The sequence below is a fragment of the Phaenicophaeus curvirostris genome, chromosome 22 (assembly GCF_032191515.1).
Source record: "Phaenicophaeus curvirostris isolate KB17595 chromosome 22, BPBGC_Pcur_1.0, whole genome shotgun sequence".
In the NCBI taxonomy this organism is placed as follows: Eukaryota; Metazoa; Chordata; class Aves; order Cuculiformes; family Cuculidae; genus Phaenicophaeus; species Phaenicophaeus curvirostris.
The window spans coordinates 857241-878295 of record NC_091413.1 but is presented as its reverse complement, the minus strand read 5'-3'; positions in this window follow the sequence as shown (position 1 = coordinate 878295).

Sequence of the window (21055 nt, the reverse complement as noted above, 5' to 3'; positions counted from 1 at the left end):
TTTATTAGAATCTGTTGTCTAAGCAGGCAGGCAGGCAAAAAAAGGAAGATTTTGTGGGCTCGCTCATCCTCATCTTTATGAAAGCTGGCGGGCATAAAGCAGCAGCTGATGAGCTTATTGAGCAGGAAGGGAGGTTCAGGCTGTGAAACTCCATGTGTAAATTAGCTTCTTGCAGCACTTGTCCCCATGCCTGTCACTTTCTCCAGTGTCCCCGTCTGTTATAATCCTCCCAGTTCATTTGGCTGAACATCGGTGACATGCTAGGACAGCAGCCAACACCCCCATCGCCTACCAACACGCTGGCTGTTAACCATTGAGAGAGGTCTGCAGAGCAGGAGTCCTCCAGTAGGAGCACTGGCCTTTTCCTGCTCTGGGGAAGGTATTTTTAGTTAAGGTAGCCGAATTATTTTTCATTAGCAGCATCTGAGGGGGGTGCAGGAGGAGGACCCGCTGCCCCATAGCTGGCGTGGGGACCCTCGCTCTCTGCCTGGACCATGCTCTGCCACCTTCCTACCTGCCACCTTCTCAGCCTCCTCAGCAAAGCAAACGCCAGCAGTATGGATCAGGCTTCTGCTCAGGATTTGACAACACAACTTTTTAGCTGTTCTCTCCTGTCAAACGACGTTGTCACGCCAGCTTGATTAATGACAGCAGATATTAAACCATGGTTTTGGGGCTTCCAAAGGCACTGTCTCCTGGATGAATTTCTGAGGAGCTGATGTCTCCACTAGGACCAAAACATTCCAGGGGTCTGCATCCCTCTGATGCAGCTGTCCTGAACACCACTCAGATTGAATCAGGCTCTCATTCTCATTGCTGAGGAGCATTCACACCAGGAACTGGAGCACCCTGACATGAAAATTACAGGGAATTTATGATACATAATGAAACTTTACACTTGCTGTGTCAGAAATCTCTTTTTGAGTCTTATTTTGGATTTCTTTCTAGTATCTTATCAAGAACCAAAGCGGAAAGCCAGCATCTGAAGAAATTAATTAACATAACCGAGCAGAGCACACAGGCTTTGTAAAAAAGAGCAGCAAAGAGAAAAGCTATGAAATTCAATAATGAAAATCCTTAGGGGACATCTAGGAAACAGCAAATCAAATCATAGCATCACTGAGTGGTTTGGGTTGGAAGGGACCTCACAGCCCATCCAGTCCCGGTCCATCCATAGGCTGGGACACCTCCCGCTGGATCAGGGGCTCCAACCCCATCCAGCCTGGCCTTGAACCCCTCCAGGGATGGGGCAGCCACCCCTGCTCTGGGCAACCTGGGCCAGGGCCTCCCTGCCCTCACAGGAGAACATTTCTGCCTAAGGTCTCATCTCAATCTCCCCTCTTTCAGCTCAAAACTATCACCCCGTGGCCTTTCCCTGCACCCCCTGATCACGAGCCCCTCCCCAGCTTCCCTGCAGCCCCTTCCAGCGCTGGAAGCTGCTCTGGGGCCTCCCTGGAGCTCTTCTCCAGGCTGGACGGTGGAACCGCAACCGAGGCGGCTCCTCCCGCCGCTCCTCCCGCCGCTGGGGGGCGCTGCGGGGCCGCGGGGAAGGGGTCTCCGGCACGGCCCCAGCCCGGGGTCCTGCTCGGGTTCCCTCCCGGGGGGTGGGGGTGGGGGCTCAGGCTCTGGGAGGCTGCGCTTCCCCGCTGGAGAGGATCTTGGAAACAAACAGCTTCTCCCCGTCCCCTCCAGCCCAGCCCTTTCTCTTCCCGGGCAGCAGGTGGCCTGAGCCGCCTGCCCCGGCATCGCCCCCCTGCTCCGACACGACCATGGGATCAGTGAGGTCAGAAACGGCCTCTCATCTCGTGCAATCCAGCCGTCAGCCCGGCCCACCGTGCCTGCTAAACTGTGCCCCAAAGCACCTCATTCACCTGCTTCTAACCCCCCCTCCAGGCACGGGGACTCCACCACCTCCATGCCAGAGCATCACCACTCTTTCCATGAAGAAATATTTCCTAATATCCCATCTAAACCTCTCCTGGGGCAGCTTGAGGTCGTTCCCTCTCATCCTATTGCTTCTTATTTGGAAGAATAGGCCAACACCCACCTCCTACAGCCTCCCTTCCAGGAGCTGCAGAGAGCCATGAGGTCTCCCCTCAGCCTCCTCTTCTCCACACTAAACAGCCCCAAGTCCCTCAGGCACAACCAGAACCCCTGGGTTCCAGCCCATTCCCCTTCTCCAGACGCGCTGCAGCCCCACAGTGTCTTTCTCGGAGTGAGGGGCCCAGAACTGAACCCAGGATTAAAGGCGCAGCTTCATCAGTGCCGAGTACAGGGGAACAAGGTGGAAGTAAGGCTGAACTCCATCCAAACTTTGAGCCCAGGGCATTATTTGCCTCATTAGATTCAATAAAAGCACGCTCTCCCTCTAAGTGCCAGCATACATCAGGCTTGCCCAGCCCAAGCTGGATTCTCCACCAGTGACAGGCAACATTTTGGTAATTGTTGTACATTATTTACTGTTGTTTCTTCGGGAAGATTAAGAATGCTCTGAGTTAATGCAGCTCCCTTCCATACACACCTGACAATGATAGAAGAGGCTGTTTTACACGAGGCTCATTAAAAATAAACCCACAATGTTGATTTCAGCAGCTTAAATTACTTGAGCTGGTGTAATGGGATAAATATTTGATGGTGAAGTTTATTAAATTTCCACCACTATTATGTTGCTGCTAAAAATATAAAGGATTCTTTGAAGCCTGCTGATGGTCTCCAAAAGGAGATGGCTGGAAACCTGTCTCAAAACCCACCTGCAGGGATTGCTTTTGGGATGGGAATGAATGATCTTTCCTCCATTGTCTGCAGGTAACAGCAAATCCTTTCTCTTCCCCTCAGAATTAGTCCCTGCAATGTGAAACCAGCATGAACCAGGTCTGTGGCTGCTGGGAAAGCATCCCACTCTGATGAGGAGTTCTACTTACCAAGGGTTCGTCCTGCTTCACGACTGCTGCCAAGCGTGGGATGATCCTCAGGAGCAAGGCAGGGAGACAGGGGAGCATCCTCCAGGAAGGTGACTTCAGGGTGACCGCTCCCCAATGTTTATCGGTTTTGAAGTCTTTCTACCTCTCCGCAAATGCAGACTCAGGATTGTGTTTGTCTCCTGTCCCCAGGTTCTTCACTTAACAGCAACTTTGCTTGGACGGCAGAACAGAGCGGAAACATTGCGGGATGCAGCGTGATAGGGAGACAGAGACCTGAGAAGTGAACGCCTGCTTGAACTGTACGTGTGCCCAAAATCAGCAGCGAGCTGAGCAACCAAGCCCAGCAGCAGCACGCATCGTTGGAAGGGACACAGGCACATGCTGCTGCAGAGCTGGTGCTGTGGGGCAGGGGCTCTGCAAGCCCTCACAGCCACGCTGGTCATCAGCGAGCGAAATGGAGGGGAATGAAAATAGGAGATCACTAGGATATTTTTAAATTCTGATTTTACAAGCTTTTACCCAATTCTATCACATTAGCACATGCCTCTGAACACAGCTGGAGATGGGACTTAGGCCCACATGACTGCCAAAGCCCCATCCCAATATGTTGCTTTGTGAATCAATAGCACATCCCTGTCAGAGCACAGTGGCAAGTTTCACTGTCCTGAGTCTATAAATATTTCTGTTTGCCTTTGAAATGATTGCTTACCAGTGGCCCTCTCCCTCTACATCATATAATTAACTCTTGCTCATTTTCCGTCTTGTGATAATTCTATATATATAGTTTATAAAGCCTCGAGGATTTCATTCTTGGCTCTTAAGAATCACCAGTTCCTGGGCAGAACGATGATATCTCCCAGGACAGAGCTGGCCCAAGCAGAGGTGCAGTCCCCACTGGTGATGCCCAGCCTGAGAGGAGAAGGCGCTGGGCCAGGTAGCACCTCCTTAGCAGAGCAAAAAGCCATCAGTGTTTTCCTCAAGAGGCATCTTTTCCCTGGAATCTTAAAGGAGTGGGAGCATAAGCCACTTCAGGAACATTGTCACAGATCAATTACTCCCCAAATTAAAAAAGGATGATTACGATTGAGATACCCCAGAGCAGGACTATGTGATGGGACACTGAGGTCAGTCTATTGCCCAGTCTGACAAACTCCTTCCAGAAAAGACGCAACCTTCAGCCAAAAAGCACTTGGTTTTCTCTTTTCTTCCCCTCCATTACCGATGCCAGAGGTTACATTGAAAAGCTGTAACTGTACCTCAGAGAAGACCTACCAGTGGGGATCCTCAGGCAGCATCTATCTCAAAAGAGCAGGGAAAAACAATCAGAGGAGACATGTTCCGTTCATGCAACAGCAAGCAATATTGTACCATTGGCAGGATTCATGCTAAGACAACTGCTCCAGTGTCCTAGAGTGCTGTGTGTGTGCACATTCATTCCAGCTGGGGACTTCAGTGCAGCAGGAGCGATTCAGTTATCAGCCCTATGAGGCTCTGGTAATGAAGCCGGATCTTCATTACAATCTGTTTAAGTATTTTCTACATGCAAATGTGCCTCCATTAAGAAATCGCTGGTGTGTCTCCTGTGTCCTGACTCTTTTGGAGCGGTGTTTTTTCCCAGGAGGAGCTCTGTCACAGAGCATTGCAGCACCTCTTTGCAGGGTCAGCTCTGCCTGGCCATCCACACCACTTCCATATCGAAAGGAAAATGCAGTGCGACTGCCCCAGCTCTGTCTTGGTGTGCAGTAGCTGCGCTTCAGCCACAGACAGATTAATCACCAAGTGGACAAAGGCTTCAGCTGAGAACTCCTTCACAAGCAGCGAGGTGCTGCGGCTCTTTGATCTGTGAGCTGACAGTGCTTAAGACTTGATCAGAGTCAGAACTAAATAAAACCCAGGAAGGAGCTAAAAGCTTTGAGGTTTCCAGTAACAAAAACAGTGCCATAGAGCTGGAAACTTGGCTGCAGCATCTTTCTGTCCTTCTCCTTGCCTCTTTCTGCACCCAGGGCAGGCACGTGGCAATGCAGACTGCTTTCTCGACTCAGGCATTTGTTGTCTGAGCACCCTGGGCTGGTGCCTGACCAGGAGCCCCAAACCCTCACTGGAAGGAGCTTCTACAGCCAGGCTCACAGCACTCCCCACGGCTCTGCTCAGGGGATGCCAGCCAGGTCTGGGATTGCCCAGCACACAGCAGGGATGCAGCAGTCAGAGGTGGCTGTTGTCACTCTGCTCCCCACAGATTCTGGTGAAAGTTTGTGCAGTACAGTTTCTTCTTCCCGTGTGCCTCAGGTCTTCTTCACCAAGTAGCCCTTACTGGGCATCCTTTTCAGCTAAAAATACCCATTCCTCAGATGTCCATGAGGTGGCCAGAAGATGTGGCTGGCATGCTGGGATGTTATTTGGACAATTTGATTTGATGTGAGGGTACACGAATAGAAAGCCACCAATGAATAGAAGAATAAATCTATATATTCCTTGCTGTCACTTCAGCTAGAAAGCAAAGCCGGCAGCTCTCGCTCTTTGGGGAGCCTGAGATTATTTGGACAAAGGTTTCCCCATGGGCAGCACACACTTGCAGGAACAAAGAAGTAGGGTTCGCAGTAGGAACAAGAGTCCTACAGCCAACGTGATCAAAAGCAAGCCCTGAAACAGTGTGTAAACCAGGTTAGGTAGGAGAGATTTAACAGCTATCAGGTTGCACAAGAAATGTATTCAGGTAGTGGGTTCTGAGAGAATTTAAACAAGCGTTAGCTCTGTCACTTCCCGAGACAACTGGTGCAGGCAGACAAACCGCTCTGTCTACAGACAATGGCAGTGTTTAAGGAGAAGCTACTACAATAATTGCGATTTTGTCATCCTGCTTAACAGGAACAGAAGCCAAGCTCCCAGACAGCGCTCAAAAAGGCAGCGGGGAACTTACCTTACAGCTGCCATCACAGCCTCCCTGCATGTCCATGCACTTGCTGAGGTTCCTTATTGCTTCTTTAGGTCCTGTTGAAAAACAGCCACCACGTCACCAAGGACTGCTCTCACGCTTAGCTCGGTGCATTTTGATGTCAGAAGCGTTTCAGGGTAGATTTTAGGGTTCAAAGCAGCAAATGGTGGAGCTCTACCAAACCCCCTGCTCTGGCTGGTTTGGAGCATCCCACACCACTGTGGGAGCAGCACTGTTCTGTGGAACACCTGTACCATCTCCTGGATGCTAGCAGACTCTTTTCCACTAGCATCAAAGCCAAGTGACCTGCTCTGACCCTGGCTGGGATCCTAGCCCTTTGCTATCCAGCATCCGTATCAGGGTGATCTGCTCAGTAATGGATTTCTTACTGCATGTGAAAGAAATGCAGTGCCCCTCATTGCTCAGCACACAGCTAAGCACTGTTTTCTCCTTCCCTCAGAGCTCTCCAGAGGCAAGGTTCTCTCGCCAGGAAGCCCAAAGCCATATCAGCAGCTACTCCAGCCCCTAGATCTTTCCATTCTCCCCAGAGCACACTCCTTTACTGCTGCCTGACATTTCCACTACGTTAGCAAGGTCAAGCTCCCTGCTCTCTGTGTGCAGCTTCCCCAGCACTTGACCCGTGGTGATGCTCCACGCTTGCAGCCACAGATTTCTTACCGCTTTGTACTTTCAGTCACATTTCTTTGCAGGAAAACATCTGAATTCCTCAATTTGGTCTCTACGCTCGGTAACCAGGGAAGGAGAAGCCTCTTCAGAAGTGCCTAGGTTGCATCTTTGGGAAACAGAAATGTACAGGTGTGCACTTCCATAAATACTGCAGAAAGGAGTTTATTAGATTCCACTAACACGGCAACTGCTGCGTTGCAGATGCCTAAGCCTTTGGATGGAAGCCAACCACCAGTTTTCCCAAAGAGTATTTTTATCACCATGGCACGGCGCTGAGCAGGGATCCTTCTCAAAGCATGGATAGCTGGGCGGCAGGATGAGAGGGGCCACCCCAGTCAAGTGGAAGCAATTCTTTCTTCTGTTGCTTAATCCTCTTCCCTCCCCTTGATACACAGTTTATTTAATTGTGGAGACAAGATGCATTTCTTTCTTGAGGGATTGTGGGAGAATATTTGTAATCCAGGGGCTGTAATTGAACTTGGTAAAAATAATTATACTTCTCTTCATTAATATGTCTTAAAGCTCATTACAAACTATTTTTGTGCCAGCATCTTTGCCAAATCCCTACAGGGTTAGAGATAACTTTTTATTCCACTACAGCAGCAACTTCAAAGAGTTGCAGGGCAGCAGCAATAGCCGAAACCATCAGCTGGATGTTGGGGCGAGGGAAGCCCAGTCCCCAGTGAAGAAGGAATTGCCTGAAGCACTCCAGGGGCTGCCCAAGGAAGGGAACCCACCCACAGCACCTTCACTGCTCCCCATTTCTTGCCAACCAGGGCCTGTTCTGAGCAAGCACCTTTTCCCCGTACCCACACCACAGACCGAAAACACCGCTCCAAGCCAAGCAGCAAATAACACCACAACATGCCTTGCTTGAATTCCCATGTCCATAGAAGGGGAGGCTTTCTGGAGCTGTGAGGCATCTCTGAGGTTTGCTGGGTGCTGAAATGCAGACCAGCGCTGGGGTACGGCTGCGCTCTCCAAACACAACCTACAGGCAGCAGAGACGGGGACGCGCCTGCAGCATCACATACCCCAAGGAGCGGACCTAAAAGCAGATGCTTTTCAGTACAAGGATGCCTATTCCACATCACAAGTCTGTGATTAAAATGAAAAATTCAAACTCCTTTTACTTAGACAAGGGATGGGAGGGACACAGTGCATTAAGACATGTTCCAAACTCACAAATCCCATTAACACTGAAGAGAGGTCCCCATGTGAATCCCAATGAGCAGAGGGGAAAACATTCCCTAGATTTAAGATAATTTGAAGCCCCTCTCTGGTGCGGGGATGCAGCTCTTTCAATATTTAAGCTCAGTCCATGAAACACGCAAGTTATCTAACATTCATTATCCTGTTTATGCCAGCATCTTCGCTGAGTCCCCAGCGCACCAGGGAGAACTATTTTCCTGCTCCAGCAGCATCACTAAGGTGCACGATTGCAATTACAGGGGAATATAAATTGATAGCTCTCCTGAAATCGCAGCGCTCCCATTAAAGCAGCCCACTGGCTATGTGCTAAATTTGCCCAGACAGCGGCACGGCCAGACAATGACAGCCTGTCGAGATCCGCCAGGGTACGCCAGGTGCCACCGAGTTTGCTTCTGGATGAAACGAAGTCCTCTTTCAGCAGCTACCCAGGTCGTATCAGCTTCAAGAGATAAAAAGATATGAAAAGGGAGCAGAACAAGTGACAGCAGCCACAATAGGCTTTCTTTGAAGCGCTTCTTCCTGGTGTGTGTGCACTTGCTCCCTAGATCTACAAGTATTTGTCAAATATATTCAATTAATTTTCTCCAGCAACCGTTACTGCTTTCCACTGGAAGCTGTTGAGCTCAGCTGCCACTTCAAGTTCTAATTCCCCAGGGAGCAGCTATAGCCAGTGGGCAGCACGTGCTTCTGTGAGTTCTAGGAGGGGTGGCCACAGCACAGGGGACATCCCAACCTCCTCCCATCTGTGGAACCGTTGCTCCTGGCCACAGGAGTTGAGCTGGATCATCAGCCCCGGGTGGAGTTTGCAGCAACAGAGGAGAGAAGCTGAGAACCTTTGTTTTCACGTCCTGTTTTGCAGCAGAGCAAAGCAGAAGAGATGTCAATAGGCATCCTGGCTACAAGGAGACCATCTCCTCCTCTCCATCGCCAGGATCTGTGGCTGCACAATCCTGGACTTTAAAGAGAGCCTGAAATCACAGGGAGAACATCAGAACTCCCCAGCATCAGTTAGCTTGGCTGAAGATAACAGTGCACAGAGCAACTACTTGGAAATCATTTCTGCCTGTCTTGAAGCTGCCTCTCAGCTGTGAGCAGCATGGAGCTGTATGGGAGCCAGACATCTGGATTCAGACAGGCACAGCCTTGCCGAGCCGGTGCTTGTCATTTCCTTCTGAAGGGGCTGTGGAGGAGCACAAGCTGCACGGCTCTGTTCCCGCTGGAGCCTCCTCTTCTGCAGGTGAAACCCTGCCAAGTGCTCACCTGACCGACACTCACCCTGCCTCACCTCCCCTGTCCCAGCTCTGCGGGAAAGAGGATCAAACCACCTCAAAAGGGCTGAGCTCACCGCACGTGTGGGCTCCCAGCTTTCTTCCATGCCATTTATTTCAATTTTTGCCTCCATATCAAATCTCCTTCCGAAACATCACATGTCCCTTAAACTGACTTGCATGTAAACAGTGCAAAAGCAGGGAGAAGGTAACTGGCCTCTGGAGGCTGCAGTTGGGGTGTAAGGAATGAAATCATTGTAGACAGGTACAATTTCACCTAACTGGGAAAGGAAGAAATCCCAAAAGAGCTGGTTTGGGGAGCAGCTGGGGTGCAGCCTGGCTATCGTTGCCAGGAGCCGCCACCCTTCTCATTCAAGCAGTGCCTTGGATTTAGGCTGCCTTAAAAGCTTAAAGACAGGAGGACGGGCTCAGGCTGTGGCTCAGCATCTCCCAGTGACACACGCTGTTCCCATCTCCATCTGCGCAACCCCACACAAACACAGCGCCCCTTGAAAACACCCAGACACTCACCCCCTCGCCCTGGCATTTACCCCCGTGGGCTCCAGGCTCCCGCAGCGCCCGACTGCCAGCAGCTATTTCTGCTCTTGGCCACGTCTCACCCCCGAGTCCTGAAAGTCATTTCCCACCCAGGACCAGGAGCTGCAGCTGCAATCAACTGGCTGGGCTCATATGCTCCAAATCACCCTAATGGCACTTCAGAAATGCAAATAAAAGTGGGATTATGATATTTTACGTAAATAAGCAATGTGGCAATCCCAGACTGGCTTGGCCTGCCAGGGAAATTCGCTGGAGAGATATTAACGTTGAAATATGTGAGTGTGTTTGCATGGAACATTTATTGTATAACTCTGGGCTCCAATAAAGGCTTGTATAAATTATTCATTTTGGAACAGAGATGAAATGCCAAAAACACCACCCACCGAGGGACCACGTTTATTACTACCAAAGATCTAGTCTTCGTTAGCAACTCTGCTATTAAGACAGCGTGTGAGGTAATTACAAGTGGGAAATGGGTAGTTACTGCCCCGATGACAGATGCCCCACGCTCGGGGTGGCACCAGCCATCCCTACGCCAAGCTGCTCTCGGATGATGCAGAACCAAGTCCCTGCTTAACCAAGAGCTCCTGCCCGCTGCGCTCAGCACAGGGATGAGCCTGGAAGGCAAGCAAGCGCTCGCTAGAGGAAACCACAGCTTCAGCGAGAGCATGGCACACTCGGAGCTGTGGGGAACGGGCGACCACCTCGCTGTGAGCGCCCGCGGGGCACGGAGCCCCCGCAGCAGCCACCACAGAGGTGCCCATGGAGGAGAGCGGGCACCCCAGGACGTGGGCTGCCTCGGCGCAGAGCAAAGCAGGCAGAGGAGCGTGACCGCTGCGCCACGGCCGGGCACGCAGAGCGCCAGCATTTCCCTGCACGGATCTGCAAAAACACCCGGGTGGCAGTTGCCATGGAAACTGCTCTTTTTAAACACTGCTGCTAAACAGTTGCATGGAAGCCTCTGCGAGCATCACGGACCTCTGCGAGCATCATCGTGGCAGGGGCACCTACGTGGCTGCTGCGTGGGCTTGTGCTGCTCCCAGCGCTGCGTGGCGAGCTGTTACCACAGGTTGCTGCGCTTTCTGGAACCGCAAAGCCCACGTTCAGGACCCAGTTCCCAATTTACAGTAGAAAATTGCTTTTTTCCACCTCAAATGCCTGCAGCACCTAAAGTCCCGAGGTGTAGCTGCAATTAGTCTTCCACACACCCCCTCCCTCCTACCACCTTACGCCTTCCCTTTTGAGTTTCCAGGAGGCAAAACAAGGTGATGGATCACAGAGAAGCATTTGGGGGTGGGTGGCTTTCCTGACTTGAATGGGGAGGGTGCAGGGGCTCTCTTTTTGAGCTGCATGCAGCCTGCTCAGCCTCACCTCCAGTCCACGTACAGGAGCAGCGGATGGTCCTTGGATGGTCCTTCAGCCTCCACACCAGCAGCGCCCTTTGCAGCCTTCTGTGCCCTCCTCCTCCTCCACCTTGGGGCAAGCAGAGCTCCAGAGCCCTTCACCTCACCTGCAGCTTTTTATAGCCTTGCACCTGAGGCTCATTCGGCTGCTCTGACACCTGTGTTAACCCTTCCCTGCCCGCTCCCATGGCCCTGCCCTTTGCACACAGGGTGGGATGTGGCTCAGCTGGGGTGGCCAGCCGGGGCAGGTGGATGTCTCGCTGACTCCTCCGTGTGCCAGCCCTTCCCTTGCTGTGGGGTTTTTGTGCCGCACCAACCACACCAGCAGCACCAGCTCCAGCACGCGACATCCCTCACCCAGCGTATGGCAAGGCAGTGAGAAACCCACAGGTGCCCACGCAGTCCTGAGGCACCGGCCCTGCTGGCACGGGGCACTCGAGACTGATATGGGAATCTGGGGAACCAATATGGGAATGACAGGAGCAGTCCAGTGCTTGCATCCCATACAACTGCAATGAGTTCTCTTTACCAACAGTAACTTCTTAATTCCAGCAGCTGTGTCTGCCTGCAGCAGCCTTTTATGGATCATAGGAAAGGCTAAGTGGAAGTTTTCCCCCTTTTCTTCTTTTGGAAGCGGATCAAGCAGCCCTGGTCGAGCAGCTTGGTGTGGGCTGGAGTGGAGCTGTGTGACAGCCGCCCGGGTGGGAGACGGTGGGAGCTCTGCTGGGTTCTCCTGCCAGACTCCCGGGAAAGGAACAATTTGGGAATCTGTGCCGTGGCCACGCAGCAACCTCCCGTGACGCCGCTGCTGGGAGCACAGCGAGTGAGAAGACAGGAGCCACAGAAAGGCAGCTGTAACACGGTGATCCTGTGCAGCAGGCTGCTCTTGGCTTGTTCCAGCTGTAGGATGGGGAATAATTCCCTTGCAGCGAATGCTAATGAGAGGTTTGTGCAAGAGAAAGGAACAGAGAGAGGTGAAGCTACCTATCACAATAGAGAGCAACGAAATTAGGAGAGTCATAATTACCAATGCATGAGATTCCAAGCAGAATAATTATTACAAGCGCTGTATCACCAACTGCCTTGGGTCTCCACAGACGTCTCCCACCCCTCCGTATGTTTGCACACTGTGCAGCTCCGGGCGGCTCCAGCGAGGCTGCCAGCACCATCCTGCACGGTGCTGTCCCTGCACCTCACAGGGACTGGAACCAGCACGACCAGGGAAGGGCTGGAAAGGCATGTTCTTGCCCTGCTTTTACTGCTAGGGGAAGCAGCAAAGTTATTTCTTTCCCCTAAAGCCCCATGTTTGGAAGCTGAAGACAAACCAGCCTGCGTCTGCTCTTGGATCTCAGTGATGTTAGGCTCCTGGGATGAGTTAGAAAACAAGCCCTGCAACCCTGCCTGCTCTAGCGCTTCTACAAATCTTTTAAAAGCGTGGGGAGCACCAGGGCTGTGTGTGGGGGGGTGATGTCCAGTTCTGTTATTGCCCATCGCTGCCCCCGGCACTGGGTGCGCTGCCAGCACAGCTGCCCTGCGAGCGGGCCCCGCAGCTCCGTGGGGATGCAGCCCCGGCATGAACGCTTCAAAGAAAAATACATTCTGAGTACGTCTGAAAAATGCATCCTAGGCTTCGGGGGCCGAATCATGCCATCTCATTGCGTAACGAGAGACGAGATAATTCCCGATCGTGGCATCTTTAGTGGGGATGTTATTCCTTAGCCCGCGGTGATGTGTCTTTGGGAGGGCTCGGTGTTTTGTTAGGGAGATGATCAAATGACTCTGAGGACCTGAAGACAGACAGCAATGTCAGCTTCTCTTCACCAAGTTTATATTTAAAGCCTGTGCATTGTGCTGGAACGCTAATTTGACATTTCTGAGGGCTGCCTCTCCTCGGCATCAGCCGGTGCTCGCAGGCGGGTGCAGAAGGGGCTTTGGCTGCCCAAAGGGCTGGGGCTGCCCCTCGCCTCCCTGGGCACTCGGGGGAGCGGAAAGTGGGGTGAGGAGCTGCCTCTCACCTCCCTGGGCACTTGGGGGAGTGGAAAGCGGGGTCAGGAGCTGCCCCTCTTGCGGGTGACAGGCGAGCATCCCTCGCGCTGCCGGCACCATGTGCTGGCACAGGGGCTGAGCCATGATCCCTGGGCTTCCAGGCCAGGAGGAGGTTGGTCACAGCACCCAGTGCTACTTGGGGGACTTTGCTGCCGCTCCCCATCGTGGCCAGCAAATGCAGCTCATGCGACCCCCTCCTTCCCACCCTGGAGGGTCTCATCGTGCACAGATGCCTCCCCATGCAGCGCTGCACAGCCGCCAAGGAGACTCAGCCCTGCAGAAAGCCAAACAATGAGGGAAAGTGTCAATAAACATATATTTTTTACAGTCCATTATCTTACCCTTGCCAGCTTTTAGACTGTTATTGCACCAAGCCATTAAATCCCCTCCATGAGCGAAAGATGCCATTTGTGTAATACAGCGTAATGGGACCATTAATGCCTTCACTCCCCCCGCAGTGTTTCCAGGAGAGGCATTAATATCCACATTCACCAAAACAATCCCTTCGTTCCAGGTTATTTGCACTTAATGCAATGATATTGCTAAAATCCCCCCTAAAATTAATACAGATGATTTTAACAAAACCAATAAAACCTATTAATTAATAATTTCAATGAGGAACACATGAGTATAAAGAGGTCATTACATCTATCTATGAGCTCTTCCAGGAGCAGAAGGGCTCGTGATTCCTTGACGAGGGTCATCAGAGAACATGAGTAATTTGCAGCCTTGTGGTGAGACCCAGTCACAGCTGGGGCACCCTGAGAGCTCTGGGCACGTTTGTTGCTTTAAGTTTTGGCCATGCTGTCTGTACTCACTGATATTTCCATTTACTGACCCTAAGAGCCTAATTTTATGAAAATAATTAAGCGATGTTTCCCATTCAGTTGCATTCTACTCTATCAGTGGTAGAACCTGAGCTCCACATTTCAAATAACAAAGTGAAACGGTGAGCGTGCAGGGTCTCTGGACGCCGGCAGCCCCTCTCCAGGCTCTGTCCCCATCTCCGAGCTCTCTGCTGGTTTTCTCCATGTCACGGTGATGGGGACGGTGCCTGGGCAGGGCTGGCAGCGCAGCAGAGCCCTTCAGTGCTCAGCAACCCATCACCCCACACGGTGGCTCTGCCAGCTCCAGCCCCCGGCTCCTCTCCATCTCGCTGCGCTTTCCTTGCTCCTCAGCTCAGAGCTCACAGCTGAGCCGGTTTTGCTCTTTTGCTGCTTCTTACTCAGCAGCTGAGGCTGCTGGCAGGGCTTTGCGGGCAGAGGAAGGCGTTCGAAGCGGCGTGCTGAGATTATTAGCAACCCCCTTCTGAAAGCGTCGTTATTAGCAGGGTGACGCGGGGACAGCCACCGTGGTGCTGCGGGCGCAGAGCTGGGGCATGCAGCGAGCGGTGAGCATCCTCCAGAGCCAAAACCAGCTCTGGGAAACCATGGTATGGAAACAGCTGGCATTGGAAGAAGCCGGAGTCGGTGTGCAGAGCTGGAAGCAACACAGAATGCCCCGGACAACATCCCTAATGCTGCTCAGTGCGAGTTGCAGTGAGATCAGGCCTGGGCGCGCCGGCTCCGGTGTTGCAGCTGCGGCGCTAAGCTCACATTTGTAAATGTTTGGATACTGCCGAGATGTCTATCGGCAGCAGCAATTAATCCCTCAATTTATTTGCTGACCTGCTGCATAAGAGGGGTCACATTCAATTCAGCTGCCCAAGTACGCTGTTATTGTTGGAGGCAGCAGCTTCCCCTCACGTCTCTTGCCAGCTTTTACATTTTATTCTTCTAAATCTTGGCTCTAAAATGCGTAACCTCCGGCAACACTCGAGGCTTACGCTTGGTGGAGACGGGAGAGCCAGCGAGGAGCTCTCGAGGGGAGCGTGCACTCAGGACGACCGGGGGTAATCACACCTCTTCCCTGCCAGCCCTGAGCCCGCGGCGCCGTGCGTGGGTGAGAATCAGCTTTGCACGGGTTGTGCCCTCCTCCTCCACACAGACCTGGCTCTCACTGAAGCAGATTCGGGAAGGCGTGGGAGCTCTTGGACTCTGACTCAGGGATTTTTGCAGGGGGGTTGGAACTAGATGATTTTTAAGGTCCCTTCCAACCCAAACTGTTCTATAATGTTCTATTCTATGATTTCCCTGCCTGCACACACACTCCAGGGAGAAGCAGAGAAATCGAACTCATAGGTGACCATAGCCACGCACTCACTTGGTTTTATGAAGGCTCATCATACCGATGAGGAGCTGGGACCAAAGCTGGCAACTCCTGAGCATCCAGGTTAGCACCTCGATCCGCTCCAGAAGGCACCCGGGGCTGCAGCGTGGGCTGGGGGGGGATGCACCGCCCCGCATCTCTGCAGGAACCAGCACCCCCGTCGCCATGAGAGCATTCAGAAGCCTCACACTGTGGGAAAATCCCAATTTCACGAAAGCCTTGGTGCTGGGAGCCCCTCAGCACTGCAGCAGCATGTGGCTAGGGATGGAGGTGCTCGCTGGCCACGCTGGCCACTCAGCCGCTGTCCTCCAGGTGCCAGGCGTGTCCTGGGAGCTGGACCCCAAACACGCACCAGGTCCCAGCTCTTTTCTGCCTTCTCCTTCCAGCACTGTCATTTGCACATTTTCTGTTATGAATTAATTCCTAATCCCCTTTCAGAGAAAGATCAAACAAGCCCTTATGTATGTGTTGGCTGCTTCCTTTGCTTACTTTTAAGTTGCTACCTCGGTTTTGAAGTATGATTAAAAGGGAAGCGAGGATCCCTTGCGCGGGGTGCACGACTGGGTGAAGCCGTTGTGGCTTGGAAGCACAAGACCCGACAGACCCCGGCTCCCGGCGGCACCGCCACCCGCTGCCCCTGCCGCCTCTCCCACCGCCTCCGCTGCTGCGGGGGAAGCCAGCGCCCAGCGCCTCGGCTCTTGACACTCAGGTTTTGTTTCTTCTGAGTGAGACTTCATCATTAGTGTTTCTCTGCTGAGCTGCTCTGAGCAGCCCAGGCAGAGGAATCGGGAATTCACAGCGCCGTGGCCCAGCATAACTCGGTTTTTGCTTTGTTCCTGTTCAGCCGTGGCACCGCTGCTGCTGCTGCGCCCTTTGTGCGTTGTCTGGACACTGCGCTGTGTGAAAAAACTACTGCTGTGCCCAGTGTCCTGCCGAGCCTACGAGTGGCAGGAGAGGTCTAGGACATCTCTCCATGCGGAGCCCCAAGCCCTAACCCTAACCCTCCTCACACAGAGTTGTCTCCATGGAGAATCAGCTCTGCAGAGTTGTCCCTTTCCAGGCAAGAGGGCAGGGACTGCGCCCTTGGGTGCATCCTGACCATCCTCAGGTGCTCCTGGTGATGCTCCCATCTGCAGCCACCCCAGAGCCAACGTGGCCACGTCCATGCGGCGTGAGTGCATCATGCTAGACAACACCCACATTTTAAACCCTTATCCCTTACCACGTTGTTAAGGCCTGATTCTTAAACAGCAAAGCTGGAACGCGTTGGAATTCATGGGATTTTTATGTACATGCCATCATCCTGAACAACTGGCAAGAATTTGAGCGAGCCGATGCTGCTTTTCTCCTGTGGCATCTTGAGTACAAGCTTGGAGAACAAATTGTCTCGCTGAAGACAATGCCCTTGATGCATAATAGCGGAGCCATCTCCAAACAATCGGGGGCTGATTTTTATTTTGGCTTTAACTCAGCTTTCACGGCGCAGGTGTCCAATTTGTCCTCGCCTGTGTAAATCCCACCATTTAAATGACTCAGCTGTTGGCACAAATCACCCCGGGAGATATTCCCCTGACCGGGTTTGTACCTTGTGATGGCAAAAACATCCTGCCTGGGAGCAGACGGCTGTGATGTACAGCGCCCCGAAGGAGATTTACTGGAATAAATGGCACGTGAGGTTAAAACAACAGCAATTCCTCCACGGTGTCTCTCGCCCGCGCACTCGGGCCGCCCGGGGCTCTGCTGGGAGCCGCCTGCCCCAACCCTCCGCGGCTGCGGATTTACTGCGGGGGCCGGCAGAGGGTTAAGTGCAATAATCTGAAACAGCATTTCTGTAACCTCACGACAAGGGTGATAAAACCAAACGAGGTGCGTGTTGTTCCCTGGAATTTATCAAACAGAGGTCGTCGTTCTCTTTCGGGAAAGGTCACGCTGCGCCTTATTTTATGGCGTGAGAAAGAATAAGGGCAGCTGCCCTGGTGCATGAGCGAGTGTCTGCTTAGCAAACTTGTAGGTTAGATGGAGTTGCTCCCAGGCACTTCAGAGTAGGATGAACCTTGAATCCTGCCTTCAGTGTTGGGCCCCTCACTCCAGGAAGGATATCGAGGGACTGGAGCGCGTCCAGAGAAGGGAACGGAGCTGGGGAAGGGGCTGGAGAACAGGGGTTGTGGGAGCAGCTGAGGGACTTGGAGGGGTTGAAACTGGAGAAGAGGAGGCTGAAGGGAGACTTCATCGCTCCGTGCAGCTCCTGGAGAGGAGGTTGTGGTGAGGTGGGTGCTGGGCTTTTCTCCCAAGTAACAAGTGATAGGACAAGAGGAGATGGCCTCAACTTGTGCCAGGGAACATTTAGTGTGAGTATTAGGATAAATTTCTTTACTGACAGAGTGATGAAGCCCTGGCAGAGGCTGCATCCCTGGAAGGATCCAAAACTCACGGAGATGTGGCACTCCCCACAGCTGGCCGGAGGCTCTGTGCTCCCCTCACACCCCCCAATTCCTGAGCTGCTGGTCCCTATTCTCACCTTCCAAGAGCCGCTGAAGCCTCACCTGCCTCCACAGCTCCTGCAGGACCCACGGCTGCCTCGGGTTGTTGTGGAGATTTGGAAGATTTCTCACTGTTCGAGGATGAGAAGCAGGGTCCGCATTGTATAAAGTAATTAAATAAAGCCATCAGTCTCCCCTCTGAAGTGGCTGCTGCTGGCTGTTTCATTATGGTTTCTATTCTTTGGAATATGACCCAGACAACACTCACACCATTGCAAGGTTTTGCTTCAAGGGTCTTAAAAGGAAATCAATTATTTTTAGAAATATAAATATTTTATGAAGCTGCCTCTTTTTCTAATGATGGAATAAAGACAAATGCAGCCATTTTGCTCTTTGGCGATGGAAAGCAACGCCGCAATCCGGCCTCGACGCCTGCAGCACTTCACCTGAGTCACCTTCTCCAGGCATCTTAGGAAGGAGCCTGAAACACAACATTCTCTGTTCAATTACGCATTTTGGAGCTGGCTGTCCTGCCGTCAGCGGGGAGTGGTCAGTGCCTGCCGTGCCCTGGCTCCGTCTGGAGAGGAGCGTTGGGTACCACAGCAGCTCCTCGTGCCCCAGTGAGCCCGGAGCCCAGAACGGGGGATGCTGGAGGCACCGGGAACAGCAAGAGCGGTGGGAGCCTTCATGCTGGTGGGTGGCGATGGAGCCTCCCTTGAGGCAGGGGCACGATCAGGCTGTGGAGCTGTGCCCCTCGCTGCCCACACCGGGGCTGGGAAGCCAGGAGGTGCCCACGACGGCACCGAGAGCAGAGGGGAGACGAGCGGCAGAGGTGGACAAAGGGGCCAAGCTTCAAAGGCACCATCACAGCCACAGAAATCCTTCAACTTCCACCCACGGGGGATTCAGCTCTTGCACGGACTCAGGGTGGGAGCAGTCACCCAGCCCTGCTCCCTCCCTGCACCTGGGAACAGAGCGCAGCTGAAAAACACAGGGATTTAGGTTTTTATATTATTGTTTATAACAAATGAGTGAATTCCCAGCCGCTTTGGTCTGCTGTTACATAATTCAGACCAATCAGTGCTCTTCCCAACGCAACATGCTCTTAACTTCGCCGAGCCCTAAGGCGTCGCATTTATATTCTGTTCTGCTGCTGTGAAAATGAATGGTGTGACGGTGACAAGAGGAGGAAGGAGATTTAAAGAGGGAGAAAAAGCCAGAGAGAAAGAAAGATAGTTGAAAGAAGCAGAAAGCCAGGGAGAGGAGAAGATACAGAACAGCAAAGTGGTTTATAATGGAAGGACTGTAATTTATTTTGACACTAATCATGTATTATTCATTCAGAACAAAAATAAACCTTATTAACCAGGAAAAACAGATCTCCCATCTCCAGCCCACGTCGTGACGAGTGAGTGGCAGTAGTGAGGATCCTGACAGCCGCCAGGCAGGCTCCGTGCCGCATGCTGCACCGCGCACGCCGGTCCTCGCCGGCACAGCAGCACCCACGGGCGCAGGAGCAGCACGATGCTCCCACGGCGATGTGAGCGATGACTGCTCTCAGTCACTAAGGAGCGATGACTTTGGCTGCCAGGGCGGACACATAATGCACTGGTATTTTTTTCATCCTCAGCTGAACTCACAGAATGACTAGATTGGAAAAGACCCACAGGATCATCGGGTCCAACCATTCCTATCAAACAGTAAATCACGTCCCTCAGCACCTCATCCATCCATCCCTTAAACCCCTCCAGGGACGGTGACTCAACCCCCTCCCTGGGCAGCCTGTTCCAGTGCCCAATGACCCTTTCTGTGAAGAATTTTTTCCTAATGTCCAGCCTAAATCTCCCCTGGCGGAGCTTGAGGCCATTCCCTCTTGTCCTGTCCCCTGTCACTTGGGAGAAGAGGCCAGGAAGACCCTGACTTACCACTCACGCTGATCCCGAAGCGCATTGTGGCACCGCTATGGCCGAGGGCTTCGTGTGCAGGAGCCGGGATGTGACACTTCCAGCATCCCTGTCCCTTCCCACGCAGGAGCAGGAGCTGCTTGTGCTTTCCCAGAGCTCTCTCCCTTCCCTCCAGTTACCACCGATCGTCTCCGCACCGAACCTGTGCACAACATGTAAAACAGCCCATCAGCTCCCGGCGTCAAACCAACCCTCCCTGGCTCCTGGCAAGATTTAAGGTGGATTTTAAAGCGTTATTACTGTCTTATGAGGCTTTAAATAATATTGGACTCTGCATATCTTTCAAATCTACTTTCTTTTAACATCCCTGATCAGGTTTTAAGGTCTAAGCCTGCAGATTTACGGGGCTGTCCTCTCTGTAATTCAGAGTCTTGTGTGGCTTGCGATTCCAGCATTTATGTTCCTGGGTTTTGAAGCAAGTTTCGCTTCACGCTTTGGGGCTTCTATTTTAACATGAAAAGCAAACACATTTTCAGCAGCGCTTCCTTTTTGTCGGCGTAAGAAGAGTCCCGGAGAGGGAGTCGAGCTCCGCAGCGATGCTGGCGCTCAGCATCCCAAGGCATTAGTGCACCTGAAGGCTCTGGAGATGCCGTGCAGTGGGGAGCTGGCTCCACAGGTCCCTTTGGGTTTGCAGCATCCCGTTTCCCATGCTGGACTCGGGTTGGTGAGGTGGGGCTGGGAAATCCCTGGCTGTCCCATAGCCCAGAGGTTCCTCAAGGATTGAACAGCAGCACCGCGTGTCATTAGCACATCGAGAAGGCAACCCTTCCCTCTGCTGTTATTATGTGAGCTCCTCCCCAGCTTTCCTGCAGCCTCTTTCCAGACTGGAAGATGCTCTAAGGTCTCCCCAGGTTTTCCTGGGGTTCTGTTTGCCCCCAAGGCAGCGCCTGGCACCTGGTCCCAGACAGGGCTCAGTGCTACAGGCAGGTGCTCATCCCAGCCCTGTCTCCAGCCCTTCGTGCTGCTCGGCTTTGTATTCACCCCTTTGTCTCCGCACGCTTCAGATCACCAGCTGACAAGTTTATTTACTTGCTATAATACAGAACAAATTATGAAGGGCTGGCTCTCCGGGACTCCTTAGGCAGGACTGGTGCACACGGAGAGCGAGCAGCGCTGATGGAGCCGTGGTTGGAGCAGGCTGTAGGCAATAGGACAACGTGCTTTGGGAAGCAACAAATTATAAATGAAGGTATTCAGTCTCTAGAAAGCTTACACATTTAATTATCCAGCCAGACCTTCAGGGAAAGGAATTAGAACAATAATTATCAATTTGTTCTTTGTATCCAAGGGCAAATTTAGCATTTAGAGGACAGAGTTGTTGCTGGGTTCTTTTATTCCCCTGCTCTGTGTAATCCTGATTAACAAAATGTACTTCA